This window comes from Macrobrachium nipponense, chromosome 25 (assembly GCF_015104395.2).
Source record: "Macrobrachium nipponense isolate FS-2020 chromosome 25, ASM1510439v2, whole genome shotgun sequence".
In the NCBI taxonomy this organism is placed as follows: Eukaryota; Metazoa; Arthropoda; class Malacostraca; order Decapoda; family Palaemonidae; genus Macrobrachium; species Macrobrachium nipponense.
In genome coordinates this window covers 67,219,749-67,239,748 of record NC_087214.1, presented here as the reverse complement: position 1 = coordinate 67,239,748, position 20,000 = coordinate 67,219,749, and the positions used below count along the sequence as shown (strand labels likewise).

The 20,000-nt window shown below is 35.4% G+C and overlaps 1 protein-coding gene across 1 annotated transcript in view; it reads right to left on the bottom strand.

Moving 5' to 3' along the window:
• LOC135199493 (uncharacterized) overlaps window positions 1–20,000 on the bottom strand; it is a 649,473-nt gene that overhangs the window by 484,380 nt on the left and 145,093 nt on the right. Inside the window, exon 3 of the mRNA XM_064227583.1 lies at window positions 4,406–4,465. The gene's annotated coding sequence lies outside the window, so the exon portion shown is untranslated. The remainder of the gene's footprint in view (window positions 1–4,405; window positions 4,466–20,000) is intronic.

Below are 20,000 nucleotides of genomic sequence, written 5' to 3'. Positions count from 1 at the left end.
ATAATTATTCAGGGAGAATTATTACGATGAATTAATGGGAGAAGTCTTGTGTTTAATTATTTGTTCAGTTTTTGTAACTTTGGAGAATATTTCAGTGATTCATGGGGATGAGTTTTGCTGAATCTTGATGAATCTGGCTGAATCTTGGTGAGTTTGTGTGAATTTTGCTGAATTTTGCTGAATTTTTTGGAGAATGGACAAGCATTAACTTTGGTGTTAATTTTTGTACTGATACTGATGATTTTGATGATAGCAATTTTTTTTTTTTGGTGATTTTGTGATAATGATATTTCTGATACTGATTTTTTTATACTAATACGTGGGGAATGTTTTAATGCTATCAAGGGAGGTGAAATCTTTTGTGATTATGGGAAGAACTAACAACACATTGTTTTAGTTTTTTTTTTTTTTCTTTTTTTATGAGTTCAGCAGATAATTGCTTGACATCTAGTGAGTTACGGGAGATAGTTAATGGTGCCGTTGATTTTTCTTTTCTCCTTTTTTGGAAATTAGCCATCGCTGACACAAGTTTTTTTTTTACCATGGGTGAATTTGAATTTGTTTTTTCTCTCCAGTTAGTGTGAATATTGTCTCAGTTCATGACTTAGAGTCATTTAAGAGAACGTGTTCGTGTTTTAGCTATTTGATGCTATAGAGTAATATAGGGGAGAATTTCTTGCATGTTTTGAATGCATACGTAATGGCACTACATTTTTTTCTCTGGATATTTGTGTTCCAGGAATTGTGAGTTTTTCTTGCACAATACCCTTGTTGTATTTGTGACAACTTTGTGAGAGATAGGAACTTGGTTAAGTTTTCTAATGACTTATGTCGTAGTGCATATGGAGAAGTCTTGGGTAAGACACTGTGAGTTTGGAGTTCTGTTATAATGACTTGTGGCACATTGGTGGTTTTTTTCTAGAACTTTCTAGACAGTTTTATTTGCCGAGTTTTTGCCCTTTTTTAGCAGTTATGCTAAATGGAGAGAGTTTTTATAGTTTTTTACTATAACATTGAGTTATTCTCTGGAGAATTGGAGTTATAATTGAGTTATAATTGAGTTATAATTGAGATATATATTTGGAGAGATATTGGAGGTATATATTATTTTGGAGTTATATTTGATGATAATATATGGGAGAGATATATTTTTGGCTATTTTTGATATTTGCCAATGTGGTATGAGCTATGTTTAGTTCAAAAATTATTTTGCGCCATCTTTTGTTGCAATGGAGACACATATTTGGAGATTATGGGGCAATATTTGGGAGTGTGTGAGTTAGATGCCTTGAGTGCACATTTTCTGGAGATATATATTTGGAGCCTTGTTTTGTTCCACATGGAGTTATTGTGGAAATAGAGGTAAATATTTTGTATTTGCCGAAATAGAGGTGATTATTCTCTATTCCTGGAGTGGTGTCTTTTTTTTTTTCTACTGACATGTGGCTTTGGAGAAATAAGAGAATGATATAGGGGGTTGGTTATTAACCAAATGGAGGAAATAAATATCTATAAATCCGGAGTGGGTGTTATTATTGATATGGTGTCTCATAATGGAGTTGGAATTAATCTTGGGCGGGTGACCCTTTTTTTTAGTGGTTATGGGAGTTTTTTCGAGACAAGGAGAAGTTTTCTGTGGTTCTCTTTTTTGATTTCGTGGTCTATTTAGAGAGAAGTGGCATTACTGCATTACGAGTTATTTGGAGATGTGTGTGCATTTTTCATGTTCACAAGTGTGTTATTCTTGGAGAAATATAATTTGGGAAAAGTCATGTTGAGAGAATAAGTCTTCGAGACAAATTTTTGAACACATTAGTCATATCCTGGAGTTAATTCTGTGAAATGTGTCAGTTAGACTTTTTTTTTCTTGAGAATCATGAGTTTCCAAACTTATGTGTCTGACTAGACAATGCTGTTGTTTGAGCATGCGTCCGCAGGTGATTTTTCTGCTGACAAGCGATGTGATGAGCCGTGTGCTGAGCGTGTGCTGATTCTTTTCCTCTGATGGTGACAGATCAGAATTTTTGCAATATCTGGGAAATGTGGCTATAGCATTTCACGAAAGCGCATGTATGAGAGTTTGCTTTCTGGCAAATTCCGTGGTTTTACATGGAGCATTTCTTGGGGAAAACGCGGGAGTTATGCATATTATACATGTATTATGTATTTTGTGATTGGGGAAATCTGCTTGTGATTATTCTTTTTTTTATTATTATTTTTCTTCCTTTTCTATGAGAGATATGATTTGGGGATTGAGCTTAAAATAACATTTCTTTTTTGGACGGGAGATTTGATTTTTACCGGAGTGTAATTTTTCTGGGGTTGCTGTTTACGTAAAATGGGAGTTTGACATTAAGTCTCATTGTGATTAATTATTGAGCAGTAAAGGGGGTTTTTGCTGTTAAAAGTTGGAGATTTTTACTGATTTTGTGGGTTGTCAGAACTTGCGAGAACATTTTTGGGTTTGGGTGTTACGTGATTCTTTTCTTTCTTGGGCTTGTTACGAATTTTTTCTTTTTTTTTTCTTGTGAGCACATTCGAGTTCGAAATGTGAGTGCAGAATTCCGTGGAGTTGCTGTGATTTCTGAGTTGTGTGTGTGTGCTGATGTGCGAGTTTGGAGAATTGAATTGGAGAACTTGATGTTTCTTTTTCTTAGAGAGTTGTGATAATGACTTATCATTTTGGTAGTCATATTTAAGGGAGTTAATTGGGAGACGTTCAGTTAGTATTTCTGACCTTTTTGAGATCGTTGTTTGATAGAAGTAGTATGTTTGGGTTAATTTTCTTAGATTGACCAAAGACTTGACTGACATACTAACGCCCAAAAGTTCACCGACACCAGCAAGACGTCACCAGCCGTAAGAGAGGTTGCTGCCATGTTGTCCATGGTGATTACAAGTATTTCAATGATGGGTGTTCGAGAGAATTCTACAGCGTGTTTTTTTGGGGATCTACAAGAAGCCGTGAGAGTCTTCTACGATGAGGGAGGCATTCCGTCTTCCTACAGTTGCTACAGTCTACTGTCTGTTCAGCTACTTGCAGACAAGCGAAGAGGGATATTCAAGAATCCTAATGCAGAAAATATGAGAGAAAATGCGTTTTGTGTTATTGGGAGATAAAGCGTGATAAGACTTTATTTTATAATGCCAGAGACGTGCAGTTTTAACTTATTTTGTTTTAAGCCGGCCAATGTTTTATATTAGATAAGCATTTTGCTAGGCGGGAGCTAGCATATAGGTGCGAGGCCGAGCAATCTGTAAGACATATGGGTTTTGATTAATAATATATTGTTCGTGCATTCTCTGTAACCTGTGGAATGTGGAGGACAGTGCAGAGATAACGACCTGAGAGTAGCTGATGAATGAGTTTCTAGGGGATGGCGTGAGATAAAAATGCTTAGTTCGTCGAGTCAATGTACGACAGTTTATGAACTCTTCCCAAAGTGCCTTTGTGAAACTAGATGCAGCTAGAACCGCGAGGCGTTGTCGAACTGTGTGTTCGTAGTGCGTGTGCGCCTCTTTCTGTTAAAAGCGTTCATACCCAAGCCTATATGGAGGGATTTTGACAGAGGGCTTCGAGTCATAGGCAAAGATGCCGTGGCATTCGCCGGGGGAGTTTTTTGTGACAAAGTGTTTAGTGCCCGGTTGGGAATGGGTAAGTGTTACCTTTACTTTAGCCAAAGGGGTGGCTTGTTTGATATCTTGTAAGATGTTCCATTTTATTAACTTTGTCTTAAACTTGTGTGTGTACTTACCAGAATGTGTTCTGTATCTTTGGCAGATGGTTCTGGATTTCTGTGGGACAGAGTTTCCCAGGGAAAGGTGTGACCTTTTGGGTGACTTGACATGAGTAGTTTTAAGTTAGTCTGTGAGACTGGATTACTTAGTTAACCGACTTAGTTGTTACTGTAAATAAACTTATGTTATGATGCACTCTCTCATTTTCATTACTGTTAGAATGGAGAGAAAGAAGGTGGAGAGAGAGAGAGAGAGAGAGGAGAGAGAGAGAGAGAGAGAGGTGGGGTGATTTGCCGGGAGAGAGAGAGAGAGAGAGAGAGAGAGAGAGAGAGAGATGTGGGGGTCTGCCTTCCGTTTCGTGTCCACGCTTACCGTATGAAATACATGGAGGTTTCCCATGTAATAGTGGTGGGATAATTCCCCCATATTAATATATATATATATATATATATATATATTATATATATATATATATAATATATATATTAATTTATCTAGGGACATTTCAATGTTCAATTTCACAAGAGACAAACTCTTGAATAATGAATTGATAATGAATGATAACATTCCATAAACCAACAAATAACAGATAAATACCAATCCATCCGAAACTCACCTGCAAAGCCGCTAAAGGAGGGAACAATAAAAAAAAAAAATACAGACTTACCGGTACATTGTATCTCACCCCAAAAGTTTGCCACGGACGAAACAGCATAATGTAACTCGCCTGAAAATAAGATTTATATACGATTATTTAAAAAAGCTGGTGGACTTGCTGAATATACTATATATATATATATATATACATACATATATATATATATATATATATATATATATATATATATATATGTGTGTGTGTGTGTGTGTGTGTGTATGTATATATATATATATATATATATATATATATATATATATATATATATATATAATATAAATATATATATACATATATATAATATATATAATATATATATATATATATATATATATTATATATAAAGACAAATTCCACGAAGGGAAGGGAAAGAATGGGTACCGCTGCTACGAGGCCTTTCGACTTTTCGTCCTTCACTGAGCTTCGTAAGGACAATAAGTCGAAGGGCCTTGGAGCGGTACTCCATTGTTTCCCTTTCCTTAGAGGATCCTTCGTTTCACTTTCCTTCGTGGAATTTGTTCTCATATATATATATATATATATATAGATATATATATATATAATATATATATATATATATATATGTCTTTTATTTAATAGTCATCAACCCAGCACAACTCTTTGCATCTTTTATCATCAATATTTCAATCTGTGTCTAACTAAAAAAAAAAAAAAAAAAAAAAAAAAAAAAAAAAAAACCGGGACTCATTACATAAAAAAGAAACACTTACATAGCAAACGATATCCTGAGACTCATCTCTCTCTCACTCTCTCTCTCTCTCTCTCTCTCTCTCTCAAAAGTAGGTCAATAAGTGGGTCATGGCAGCGATTAAAAAAAAAGAAAAAAGTTTAAGAGTATTATTTAATTCGCATTTTTACCTCCTCAATAAAGAAAGTCCAGAGATTACGACGATAAGAGAATTATCCGAGTGATACACACGAGAAAAATTTGAAAAAATATTACCTGTTGGTCCTGTCTCTTTGTGGCCTGATGTTGGCCATATTGGGCCCTGGACCTTGAAGTGTCTCTGATTTACCTTAATCATATAATATATATATATATATATATATATATTATATATTATATATTCTTTTTTTTTACTCTGCCTCAACATGGAGACATTTAAATTTAAATTGTGTATCTTGATTCCATGTCTTCAAATTATATTATCGTAGATTCGGTTTGCCTGCCTATTATTATTATTATTATTATTATTATTATTATTATTATTATTATTATTTTATTTTTTTCGCTCTATGACAGTCCTCCAATTCGACTGGGTGGTATTTATAGTGTGGGGGTTCCGGGTTGCATCCTGCCTCCTTAGGAGTCCATCCTTTTCTTACTAGTGCGCCGTTTCTAGGATCTCCACTCTTCTGCATGAGTCCTGGAGCTACTTCAGCCTCTAGTTTTTCTAGATTCCTTTTCAGGGATCTTGGGATCGTGCCTAGTGCTCCTATGATTATTATTATTATTATTATTATTAAAAGTAATTTCTTCTTCAGCAGCGTTACACTTATAGGGATTCTTCTCATAGTTTATCTGTAAAATTGAAATATCTACACCGATCTTGACCCAGTAGAGAAGAATCTCTACAAGTGTAACGCTGCTAAAGTATAGCCATTACTTTTAATAAAGTATGCTTGAGAGAGGGTCTGCTTCCTGAGTACACTATTATTATTATTATTATTATTCAGGAGATAAACCTCTATTCATATGGCACAAGACCACCACCACAAGGGGCCACTGATTTGAAATTCTTTAAGCTTCCAAAGAATACTACGTTGTTCATTTGAAAAAATTTACAGAAAAAAGCAAGAAATACAGAATGGAGAGAATGGTAATAAGAAAAGCAAAAAAACCGAATTAATAAATACAATTATAAAAATACGAATAAATTAATAAGATAAAGGCGTTTTTGTCAAAAACTCATGGGAACGCGATCAGCATTTACTTGTAATACATCTTGTACATAACTTCGCTCTGTATTTGTGGTTTAGGATTTTGTAATAGAAGTGGAATTCGTTATCCGTAGACTACGTGTTGCGCACAGGAAAATATTATATTTGCAACATTCTTTTCCATAACAGGAGACAATTCTCACAAGACTATCCAGACATATGAGACGAAGACTACAACTCGATGTCTTCATATGGCTTCAAGCGTCTTAACTCGAAGTTACAATAGTACAATATATATATATATATATAATATATATATAGATATATATATATATATATATATATACACGCAATTCGTCACGCTTGAATGGTTACAGAAGGGTAACACGAAAATGATAAAAAGAGAAGCGTTACTGACTATAGCTGGTTCACTTAAGGTAGATTCTTGGATGAGCCCTATTCTCACGAGACGTTTGTTTAGCGGCCGCTGATTGGCTGGTACCGGGAGGTAGGCAGCTCACAGCCAATCAGCGGCCGCCAAACTAACGTCTCGTGAGAATAGGGCTCATCCAAGAATCTACCTTAAGCGAACCAGCTATAGTGGATGGAATACAAACGAATTTAAGGCCAAACGGCCAAGCACTCAGACCTTCAAGGTCATTCAGCGCTGGAAAGGAAAGAGTGAGGGTAGGTACTATAAGTCTGGTGTGGCAAGATGGAAGAAAGGTAATATGAATGGAGGTACAGTCAAAGGAATGAAAGGGGTTGCGGCTAGGAAGGGACACTGCAAAGAAGCTTTAGCATTGCCAACAGTGCACCCAGACTACGGGTGCCCGGCCTGACTGGTGAGAGAAACGATACGAAATCTTGAGAACGAATAATATCTGGCGGGAGTGAGACTCTTATCTAATCTCATCCTGTGTAAAGGTTGTATAAACGAGCCAGAACACGTGACCCCGTTCTAGAAATAATCTTCCTCATTCACGGTTTCTCAACCTGGCTGGCGTGCGAGGTATTTCAGGTTCACGAAATCTTAAAATTAACGACACTAATAAAAAAAAGTTCTAACATATTCACTGCACTAGCAGCTTACAGCTTAAAAGTGTAGTGATACTTCACACCGTATTGGCCACTGATAAACATTTTATACACAGTGCCACCAGGTAGTAATCAGTGCCAAGTTAATGAGATAAAGCTCAGGTGTGCTCTTGTTATGTAAAGGTAAAAATAAAACATATTCATTACAATAGCAGATTCCTGTTTAGAATCGTGGCACCATTTCATACTGCACTACCCCTGATAAACATTATATATATTCAGTGCCACCTGTTTAATGAGGGTACAGGTAGATGGTACAATAAACTCAGGTGTGCTTTAATTAAGCATGTAATAACACAAGGCTTCGTACACTCATTGCAATAGCAGCTTACTGCTTCATAATATGGGGGCCATTTTATAGCCATAAAAATGATATCAGTGCCAACGGATAATCGATGCCAGGTTAATGAGGGTACGGGCCCAATGTTCTTATAGAATCAGGTGTAATTATATGATGTAATCATATAATGCTTAATATACTCATTGCAATAGCAGCTTACTACTTCAAACTCTTGACAAGCACTCTGTATTCAGTGCTACCAGGGAATTGGTGCCAGGTTAATGAGGGTACGGAGGCCAACTGTCTGATAAAACTCAGGTGAATCTCAATGAGGAAAAACAAAGAGAGAGAGAGAGAGAGAGAGAGAGATTCTAAAACACCTATTCCAGACAAAGTTACGAATTTTACGATACTGGTGGGGAAGACCTGACGAAGGAATAACAGAGGCGAACTTGACATATATTCCAAAGAGAAGCGACTTGAAATGACAGATACACTATAATCGACCTTGGGTTTGTAGTTAAACGAAGGAAAATAGAGGTCGAAGTACTGAATCTTAATTGTTACGGAATATAGAACAGAAAACAGAATTTAGGCCAAACGCCAAGCGCTGGCTGGGGCCTATGAGGAGGTCACAAAGGCCAAGGCGCTGGAATATGAACGGAGGTATAGTAAAAGGAATGAAAGGGGTTGCGGATAGGTGCCTGAGGAAGGAATGCTGCAAAAAAAAAAAAAAAAAAAAAAAAAAAATTATAAATGCATAAAAATCAGGACATCAAATGACCTCAAAAAGCCGAAGAGGAAAAGTTCTTATCGGAGCCAAATGTGGGAATCACGAATACAGCCAAAAACAGCAGAACGAATGAAGCCTCAGAGATACGGGTCAGGTATATCAATTAAAAATACTTACTTGATTACACGGCACTGATAAGATTCGGCTTTCATTACGTATGAAAATTTCTAGAATGACACTACATTTGAGATGAGTCAAAGGCAAAGCATTATTATTATGATTATGATTATTATTATTATAATTATTATTATTATTATTATTATTATTATTATTTTAATTATTATTATTATTATTACTATTATCTATGTGGGATGTAATGAATAACAGAATGCCAATTTCTAGAATGACACTACATTTGAGATGTGTCAAGGGCAACGCATTATTATTATTATTATTATTATTATTATTATTATTATTATTATTATTATAATTATTATATCATTTGGTAGAAGACACTCTTTTATGCAAATGCTGTTAAAAAAGAATGGCAGAATTAAGCGATTTGATTTTATATATTGTTTTTTTCTATTTTCCTTACAATTTGCTTCTCAGGCTCAGCGATGTTTCTGAGTAACTGGCCAATATTCATATTGGGAATTTTCAAAAGATTGTAAATGCAAATTCCCAATATGAATATTGGCCACTTACTCAGAAACATAGCTGAGCCTGAGAAGCAAATTGTAAGGAAATAGAAAAAAACAAAAAAACAATATGTAAAATCAACTCACTTAATTCTGCCATTCTTTTTAACATTTTTATTATTATTATTATTATTATTATTATTATTATTATTATATATTATTATTATTATTATTATTATTATTATTATTATTATATAGGTAGTAGACCCTCTTTTAAATATGAACATAGTGAAAGTGATAGTTGATGCAGCTATATTATTATTATTATTATTACTACTACTATTATTATTATTATTATTATTATTATTATTATTATTATTATTATTATTATTATGTGAATGAGAGAAAAGGTAGGCAAGCTTTGGAAAATGGTGAATAAAAAGGCCCTTAAAAATGATGGTGATGATGATGAAGATGGTGATGGGATAATGAACCTTCGTTTCAAAGATAAACCAGAATGATGACTATAATGAAGAAAAGCCCCAAAGAGGGAACTAAAAAAAAAAACAAAAAAGGATAATGAAGAAATGGTGACCACAGATTCGAGGCCCTTAAAAAAAAAAAAAAAAAAAAAATGATGACAAGGCCCTTCCAAAAAATACTATGATGATGATTATGATAAAGATAGTGATGAATTAAAAAACGATTATGATGAAGATAATGAATTAAAAAACGATTATGATAAAGATAATGAATTAAAAAAACGATTATGATAAAGATAATGAATTTAAAAAAAGATTATGATAAAGATAATGAATTAAAAAAACGATTATGATAAAGATAGTGATGAATTTAAAAAACCATTATGATAAAGATACAGATGAATTAAAAAAACGATTATGATAAAGATAGTGATGAATTAAAAAAACGATTATGATAAAGATAGTGATGAATTTAAAAATCGATTATGATAAAGATAATGAATTTAAAAAACGATTATGATAAAGGTAATGATAAAAAACAATTATGATAAAGATAATGAATTAAAAAAACAATTATGATAAAGATAGTGATGAATTAAAAAAACGATTATGATAAAGATAGTGATGAATTTAAAAAACGATTATGATAAAGATAATGAATTTAAAAAACGATTATGATAAAGATAGTGGTGAATTTAAAATGCGATTATGATAAAGATAGTGATGAATTTAAAAAACCATTATGATAAAGATAGTGATGAATTAAAAATAAGTAAAAAAAGCGTCGAAGATACGAACGAGTTTTTTGTACCACGTATAATGATCTATAGAAGCTTTCAGCCAAGGCCCATGAAGCTCTCGGCCGCTGCAAAAGAACATTTCACCCACAGCCCGGTGGTGGCCTGCGTTGGTGGCACCTAATGGCTCACTGCAATTCTTAAATAAAGTCAAATATACCAAGGCTAGAGGGCTGTAATTTGGTACGTTTGATGACCGGAGGGTGGATGATCAACATAGCAATTTGCAGCCCTCTAACCTCAGTGGTTTTTAAGATCTGAGGGCGGACAGAAAAAAAAAAAAGTGCAGACAAAACTACCTCGACCGAACCAGAAGCAGAATAATGATGATAATCGTAATCATAATAATATGGGAGTCCACAGATAACCAAACTCCTAAAAAACAAAAAAAAAAAAAAAAAAAAAAAAAAAAAAAAAAAAAAAAAAAAAAAAACCAGAACCTCAAAACCACACCAAAATCATGACCATAAGAGTTCTTCCGGCCCCGAAGCGCGCAAGCACGCATGACCCTCTCTCTCTCTCTCTAGGAGAGATGTGCCAGTAGGGGCGCCCCCCCGGAAGAGGTCAAAAAGGTCACGGGCTTTAAAAGGAGGTATGCCCCGTCCGTGATCTGAAATGCCAAGTGACCCCTCGGAGGTCACTGAGAGACGAGTTATTATTATTGTTACGCGTTGTAAATTTTATAAATTTGTTCATAAATATGTATGCAGTATGTATATATATATATATATATATATTATATATATATATATATATATATATATATATTGATATATAGATAGATAAACGCTCATACATATGTATGAGTTGCGTCACATCACCGTGATGCATATATATACATACATCGAGCTACAAATGTCCTTTAATATCTAATTCGTTCTACCTCGGAATTAGTATATTTTCGTGCATGTTAAAATCCGAGGTAGAGCGAATTAGATATTAAAAGGACATTTGTAGCTTGATGTATATACATATGTATATATAGATATATATATACAAATCATATATATGTGTATATAGTATATACATACATACATTCATTGACATGCGCACGCACGCACTCTTACACATGAATATGCAACGCGTTCTTAGCCCCAAAATAAGGCGTTGACACAAAGCAAGGCCATATTCGGCAGGGCTGGAGAGGCCGGGCTAAGTAAGCGTCGTCTACCTCTTCATCAGTATTCAGAGGAGAGAGAGAGAGAGAGAGAGGAGAGAGAGAGAGAGAGAGGACTTCCCCACGGAAGAAATTAGAAGGACGACACAGGTAAATGACAGGGAAGGTATAACCTAGTTGGTCGTCGGAGTGTGAGGACGCTTGCGATGCGCTTTTGGTTTCGTGTATATGAAGATTATTGTGGCGGCTATTATTGGTCCGTCCGTCCGTCCCCTCTTTTTCTGTCCACCCTCAGATCTTAGAAACTGCTGAGGCTAGAGGGCTGCAAATTGGTACGTTGATCATCCACCCTCCAAGCATCAAACGTACCAAATTGCAGCCCTCTAGCCTCAACAGTTTTTATGTTATTTAAGGTTAAAGTTAGCCATGATCGCGCGTCTGGCACCGCTATAGATGCCAACAACACAGGCCACCACTGACCAGTGGCTGAGTTTCATGGGCAGCGGCCGAAGAAACTTTGGCGCTTTTTTTACTCGTTTTTAATTGATGGGGAAATATAGGGTGGCAGATCCAGTGTCCGTACCTTGCCCAGGCCCGTGGAATAAAGAACATTACTAAAAATGAAAGATAATAGCACTGGGTTTAACCAAGGAAGTTAGTGACAACTACTCTGCCTCTTAAAGGAAGGAAGGTTATGAGTAACGAAACACAGAAGCAAGCAGAGAATTCCAAAGCAATCAAAACAAATACGAAACAGTCACAGAACAGTATAATTATAAGAGTCAATGAGATTCCACTGAACAAGGACCAAAGTAGTACCAGTAGAAGTGAGAGAGAGAGAGAGAGAGAGAGAGAGAGAGAGAGAGAGAGAGAGAGGAATGCAACGGGGATGAGGAATATTTTAAGGCGAGCCATTCTCTCTCTCTCTCTCTCTCTCTCTCTCTCTCTCTCTCTCTCTCTCGCCCCTTCCTACCACACTTCATCGGGCCAATGAGCTATAAATCCTGAAAGATGCCCAGATTAGATTTGACATTGAGAAGTGGACTTCGCCCCACTTAACAGGTCGTATTTCATCATAGTCTAAGCTTTCATGACCTGGGCTGACCTCGCACCTTTCGATGGACTGGTTTCAAGGGTATGATGGCACTGGATCTTAATATTGGGTATGGCACTGGATCTTAATATTGGGTATGGCACTGGATCTTAAGTACTTGGATCATAATATTGGGCATGGCGCTTGGATCTTTAATATTGGGTATGGCACAGGATCATAATAGTGGGTATGGCACTGGATCTTAAGTACTTGGATCATAATATTGGGTATGGCACTTGGATCTTTAATGTTGGGTATGGCACGGGATCTTAATATTGGGTATGGCATTTGGATCATAATATTGGGTATGGCACGGGATCTTAATATTGGGTATGGCACAGGATCATGATATTGGGTATGGCACTGGATCTTAACATTGGGTATGGCACAGGATCTTAACATTGGGTATGGCACAGGATCTTAACATTGGGTATGGCACTGGATCATAATATTGGGCATGGCACTAGGTCATAATATCTTTATGAACATTAATACCAAATACCAAAACCATTTTTTTTAAATATATACAAAGAAAATAAATTTTTTACAAAGCATGCTTAATATCTTTATGAGCATCAGTATTATAAAAAATAAATTTTAAGTGTAAAAACAACTATTTTTCAATAACCTACATTTGTTTCATATTAAACTACACATTGCATTAGCTTTCAACCTCTTTTTCTCCATGAATGAAATATAATGTTCAATTTCGTCCATCAAAAAAAAAAATTATGACTACTAATATATTAGCAATCATGAATGTAGCGGCCCCGACTAGGGAATGAGCCGAGGAGCGGAAGAAGAAGAATCTTGATAATTCCTCTTCATGGAAAAGAACAAATTACATAATGATATGAATGTAATATAAACAATACAATAAAATATATACACCCAATATATAGAAATATATATATATATATATATCTATATATATATATATATATATATATATATATATATAGAGAATAACTTGATCACGAAGTATATAAAACGTGATGCTATGTATAAATAAAGGTTTTTTGCCACGAAGGAAAAAAGGAAAAAGCGAGATAGCCAAGTACTTTCGGTCCTGTTCGAACCCTTTACGGAGGCAAACTGGTTTTACAGAGGACAACATAGTCAAAAGAAGGCTTAATATCCAAACTGACACTACAAGATTAGCATTAAGGGCGATTTCACTCTACAGAAAGGAGGAAACACCTGAGGGTAGCCACACCTTGGGGGACACACGCAGTAAACAAGTTATTCTTATTTACTGCGTGTGTCCCCCAAGGTGTGGCTACCCTCAGGTGTTTCCTCCTTTCTGTAGAGTGAAATCGCTCTTAATGCTAATCTGTAAGTGTCAGTTTGGATATTAAGCCTTCTTTTGACTATGTTGTCCTCTGTAAAATCAGTTTGCCTAAGTAAAGGGTCCGGACAGGACCGAAAGTACTTGGCTATCTCGCTTTTTCATTTTTTCCTTCGTGGCAAAAAACCGTATTCATATAGATATACCATATATATATATATATATATATTATATACTATATATATATATATAGATATATTAGAGATATTGTATAGATATATATCTATATATATATATTATATATTATTTTATATATATAGATTATATACAGATATATATATATATATAATATATATATAGATTATAGATATATATATATATCTATATATATATATAGATAGATATATATCTATGTATATATATATATCTATATATATATATCTATATATATATATATATAGATATATATATATATCATATATATATATACAGAGATATCTATATATATATAGATATATATCTATATATATATATATATATATATATATATATATATATATATATATATATAAGTCATTTCACATTACGTGATTCATATACATACATCGAGCTACAATCTCCTTTAATATCTAATTCGCTCATACATATATATATATATATATATATATATATATATATATATATATATATATATAAATCTATACAGTTTGTCAAACATTTCACATGACTCACACACCATATATAAAATAATTGCGCATACTTGTTAAACAGACGGTGTACTGTGACACTGTGAAACACATTATTTTCCATTCATATACCATAACCCCGCGTATACGCTCCTATATATAGATCTCTACACCCACGTACACAAACCTTACAAACACATGCAAATCGAACTATTGGACGCCGTAGAAATGTAAATGTATAAAATAAAAACCTAAAATAGATTCAGGTTTGTGTATATTTTACTGCCCTCTGAGTTCACTATACCCTTATTTGCATGCAAGGCATGTCCGGGGGGAACAGAAGGAAAATAAATATATTGATCAGGGTATTGTACGCCTGAAGAGAGAGAGAGAGAGAGAGAGAGAGAGAGAGAGAGAGAGAGAGAGAGAGGGATAAACTAACAGATGAGAGACGAAGAGAAATTAAAAAATAACTGAGAGAGAGAGAGAGAGAGAGAGAGAGAGAGAGAGAGAGAGAGAGAGAGAGGGGGAGGGGGGGGGGGAGGAACACCCTGTTTCGTATTCAGCCTTCACAGGCGCGACTTCCAAAAAGCCGACGCCAAATATGGACAAACCTAACCTCTGACCCTTCCGCTGTGGATTTAGATGCAAGGACATGCCTTCCTCCTCCTCTAGGAGGAGAAGGAGGAGGAGGGGGAGGAGGAGGAGGAGGAGGAGGAATGCTTGCTTCCTCCTGCAAACAACAATGCTTGCTAACAACACTGGACATATGTTGGACGTTTCCCAAATGTTTCGTTGCATGAAAAGTATTTTTTTTTTTTCAGTCATTACTATATTTACAAACATCTAAAGCACAGTACTGATAGCTATTACTTCAATTTACTGAAATTCAAAGTACAGCACTTATAGGCATTACTTGAATCTACTCAAATCAAATGCATTACTCGGATAGGCATTTCAAGGAGAATACTACTTATAGGCATTACTTAATTAAATTTACTAAACATTAAGTGTGTAGTAGTACTTATAGGCGTTACTAAATTTACCAAAATTGCAAGTTAAGCTTTTCTCCTGCAACAAATATGCATTGCTAGCATTGAACACAAGTTAAACTTTGATACTCGTCTAAGGAGTCATTGCTAATATTGAAGTAGTGACCCCTCTAAATATTCACTATTAATATTGAAGATCAAGCAGAGAATCACATTCAGATATTGAAATATTCACTGCTGTATTCACTACTAATATCGAAGGTTCACCTGGGAATTTCATTCAGATATTCTCCGCCAACATTGCACGAATGATTCTTATACAAACATTCATCACAAACATCGAACAAAAACTACACAGAAACCCGTTCAAACATTCACTGCTGACAATCTAAGTACATCAATGATTATCTCCCAAACATTCATCACAGACAACGAACGAAAACTACTGATTAGCCTCTTTGCTAACATTTAAATGAAATAATGCAAATGTTGCTCTCCAGTTTGCAACGCAAAAGTGACTACGATAAGAAGTTTTTCTTGTCCCGTCAAAAGTAATTAAATCTTACAACAACAAAAAATAAATAAATAAAAAAATAAATTCTCAACCTGTCTGATTTAATTCCAGAAGGAGAAGCTTCTACTTTCGTAAACAAGTGAAATACGCCGAGATGTCGAAATGCCAATTCTAAGCGTGGGATATAAATTCCTGAAAAAATGCTCGAGCTTCCTTCAAAGGCTGTAATTCCGAGAGAAATTTATAAATTAAAATAAATAAAAAAAATTCTTGAAAATCGCAGAGAATTCTAGAAAATTCTAAAGTAAATATTTGAAAATGCTCTCAAGATTCAGCTCTGAAAGACGTCACTGAAAAATGACCTCAGTAATCTGTGTGTGTGTGAGAGAGAGAGAGAGAGAGAGAGAGAGAGAGAGAGAGAGCTGACTCATAGCAATAAAGATAAATAATTTATATCTCAGGGAGAGAGAGAGAGAGAGAGAGAGTTTTAATAACCAGCTTGCGTCCAAAGATCAAGGATTCATAGATGACGAAAACTAAACAATACGGGGGGGGAGAAAAAGAGAGAGAGAGAGAGAGAAGAGAGAGAGAGAGAGAGAGAGCGAGAGGGAGGAGGAGAGAGAGAGAGAGAGGAGAGAATAAATCAGTGGCCTTCCCAGATCAATATTCATCTACAACACAAAGTAATCTTAATATAAATTACAATAAGGTTGCCATAACTAGTGATGATCACGTTTCCCTCAGTGCAGACTAGTTTTGACTCAATTAACTGTAACCAAATATTAGCCTTCAATATTTCAATTAAGGTATTAATATAATTATTGTCCAGGTAAGATAATCTCACTGATTAAATGGAGGAGGAGGAGGAGAGGAGGAGAGGAGGAGGAGGGAGGAGGAGGAGGAAGTGTTCCATATTTTTCCTTACGCGAAATTAAAAGAAAAACAAAAAACAAAAGGATAACTACTTAACACAGCACCCAGGTCGCCTTTTTATTGGGAGAAACTGAACCCTTGCAGAGTGACCCAGACAGAATTTGAGGAGAGGTCAAAATGAACCGCACTTTTAACAGCCCAGACCCGAAGAAAGACAGAAATAATTCTTCAATTTCTTTCTAAATTTGCATAATTAACCCACGAGCTTATACTGAAATATCCTAAAACTTCCAGTCAGAGATGAATAAAATATTGACTTAAACACAGCATAGATGAATTTTTTTTTTTTTTCATCATTTCCTTCGGGCCTGGGCTAGAAAAAGATGGCATTGGGATGCCCATCCGCCCCCCCCCCCCCCATAAGCCTTTGCATATATAAGCATGCCCTTTGACCTTATTTAACCTTGAAGGGAGGAAACGTGAGGCAATAATCGAAGCCTCAATCCTCTGAGCTGAAAAAAAAAAAAACTTCGTAATTGCAAACACGTGCAGCAACAAAGTGATGAAATAAACATGTAAAACACAAGAAGACTGATTGAAGCAAACATGTGCAACGGCAAAATCATGAAATAAAGATGTACAACATCAGGGAAAAGCTATAAACATATGCAATATCAGGATAAGAGGATAAACACCCACATTATGAAAAATATAAACATGTGAAACATCAGGAGAAGTTACAAACAAACTGCAGCGCCGTAAACAATGCACAAACACGCCCACCACAACCAGCCTCAGGCATAAAATAAACCTGTCAAGATGGATACATGGATTATGCAACCTCACGCTGACCTGTGTGTGTGTGAGTATGCCATGTTTATAAAAGAGGATACGCTCCTAATTTCCTAACAAACACGCAAGAAAACACGCACGACTTGTTACCTCGTCTGTGTGTGTATGTTTGTATGTATGTATATTCATATACATGCTTCAAGCAACACTTGTTAGCCGAGTCGATAACATCACTGAAGTCCTGATTTCTCCTCTGTCCGCCGGGCGCTGGTTCGAACCCACAGGAGGACGAAATTATTACCAACTGAAAAAAAATCCCCTTCGGTTCACATAATATGAAATTGCATCAATTCCGAAGGACATTTTGTAGCTTGATGCATTATCTGTGAATCACGGTGATGTGATAAAAAATTTACAGATATATATATATATGTATGTATATATGTGTATATATATATATATATATATATTATATATATGCATTTTAAATGACTAAACAAGCAAATCGTGACACTTCACAATATCACCACTCCACAAACAAACAGAAGATTACACTATCGAACTTAGCTAGACTATATGATAAGCTCAAAACGCCTAACTACTATTGCCCTTTGGACGATCAAGTGTGTTTACATTTTATTCGCCATAAAATGTTCTCCAGAAAATAAGTGTCTGACAAGATAATAACTCTCCTATACCCTTCTCTGGAGTTCCAAGGGTGGTAACCCAACCGTTTGGTTACCACAATCAAAGTCACGACATCCCTCATCTGATTACTTGGAATGGACTGGAATGGAATATATGGAATTTAGGCCCCTGATTGCTTGGAATGTACTGGAATGGAATATATGGAATTTAGGCCTCTGATTGCTGGGAATGTACTGGAATGGAATATATATAGAATTTAGGCCTCTGATTGTTTGGAATGGACTGGAATGGAATATATATATAGAATTTAGGCCTCTGATTGCTTGGAATGTACTGGAATGGAATATATATAGAATTTAGGCCTCTGATTGCTTGGAATGTACTGGAATGGAATATATAGAATTTAGGCCTCTGATTGCTTGGAATGGACTGGAATGGAATATATATAGAATTTAGGCCTCTGATTGCTTGGAATGTACTGGAATAGGATATATATAGGCCTCTGACTGCTTGGAATGTACTGGAATGGAATATATAGAATTTAGGCCTCTGATTGCTTGGAATGGACTGGAATGGAATATATATAGAATTTAGGCCTCTGATTGCTTGGAATGTACTGGAATGGAATATATATAGAATTTAGGCCTCTGATTGCTTGGAATGCACTGGAATGGAATATATGGAATTTAGGCCTCTGATTGCTTGGAATGGACTGGAATGGAATATATGGAATTTAGGTCTCTGATTGTTTGGAATGTACAGGAATGGAATATATATAGAATTTAGGCCTCTGATTGCTTGGAATGGACTTAAAAATGGTATATATATATATATATATATGATATATATAATATATATATATATATATATAATATGATAATATATATATATATATATAGATATATATATATATGGGATATAATATATATATATATATATATAATATGTATATGTATATATTATAGAATTTAGGCCACATGCCAAGCGCTGGGACTATGATGAAACATTCAGCGTTGGAAGGAAATTGAGAGTAAATATTATTATCATTATTATTATTATTATTATTATGATTCAGTAGATGAAACCTATTCATAATGAACAAGCCCACCAAAAGAGCCACAGACTTGAAATTCAAGCTATACCAAAGAACATGGTTTTCATTAGGAAGAATTGAGAGGTAAGGTGCAATACAGAGAGAAGTGGAAAGAAAAGAAAAGAAAAAAAAAAGGGTCTCAAAATACAAGGAAAATAATATTAGGGCTTGAAAGGTGTAACAAGAGGAAAACAGCTGTTAGGAGCTGAGGAAAGTAAGACGGGAAGAAAAGAGAATATGAAGAACCTTCAAGTCATGCCTATACCGGGCATCACGTGAGATGTACTGACGACCTTTCCCCCCCCCCCCCCCCCCCCCCCACCCCCCCCCCCCCCCCCCCCCCCCCCCCCCCAACCCCCCCCCCCCCCCCCCCCCTTGATTATAGCGGCTGACAAGCAGTCACATCTGATGACCAGTATCAGACGCTGGTCTGATGATTTGTTGTTGAGACCACCACCAGTGACAAAGGTCACTCTTAGCAGGTATATATTTATCTGTCGAGTTGTACCTGTAACATTTATCTGATGGTTACGCGGCGTTATCTGGTTTCTGTTACCTATCTCGACGAGGGTACA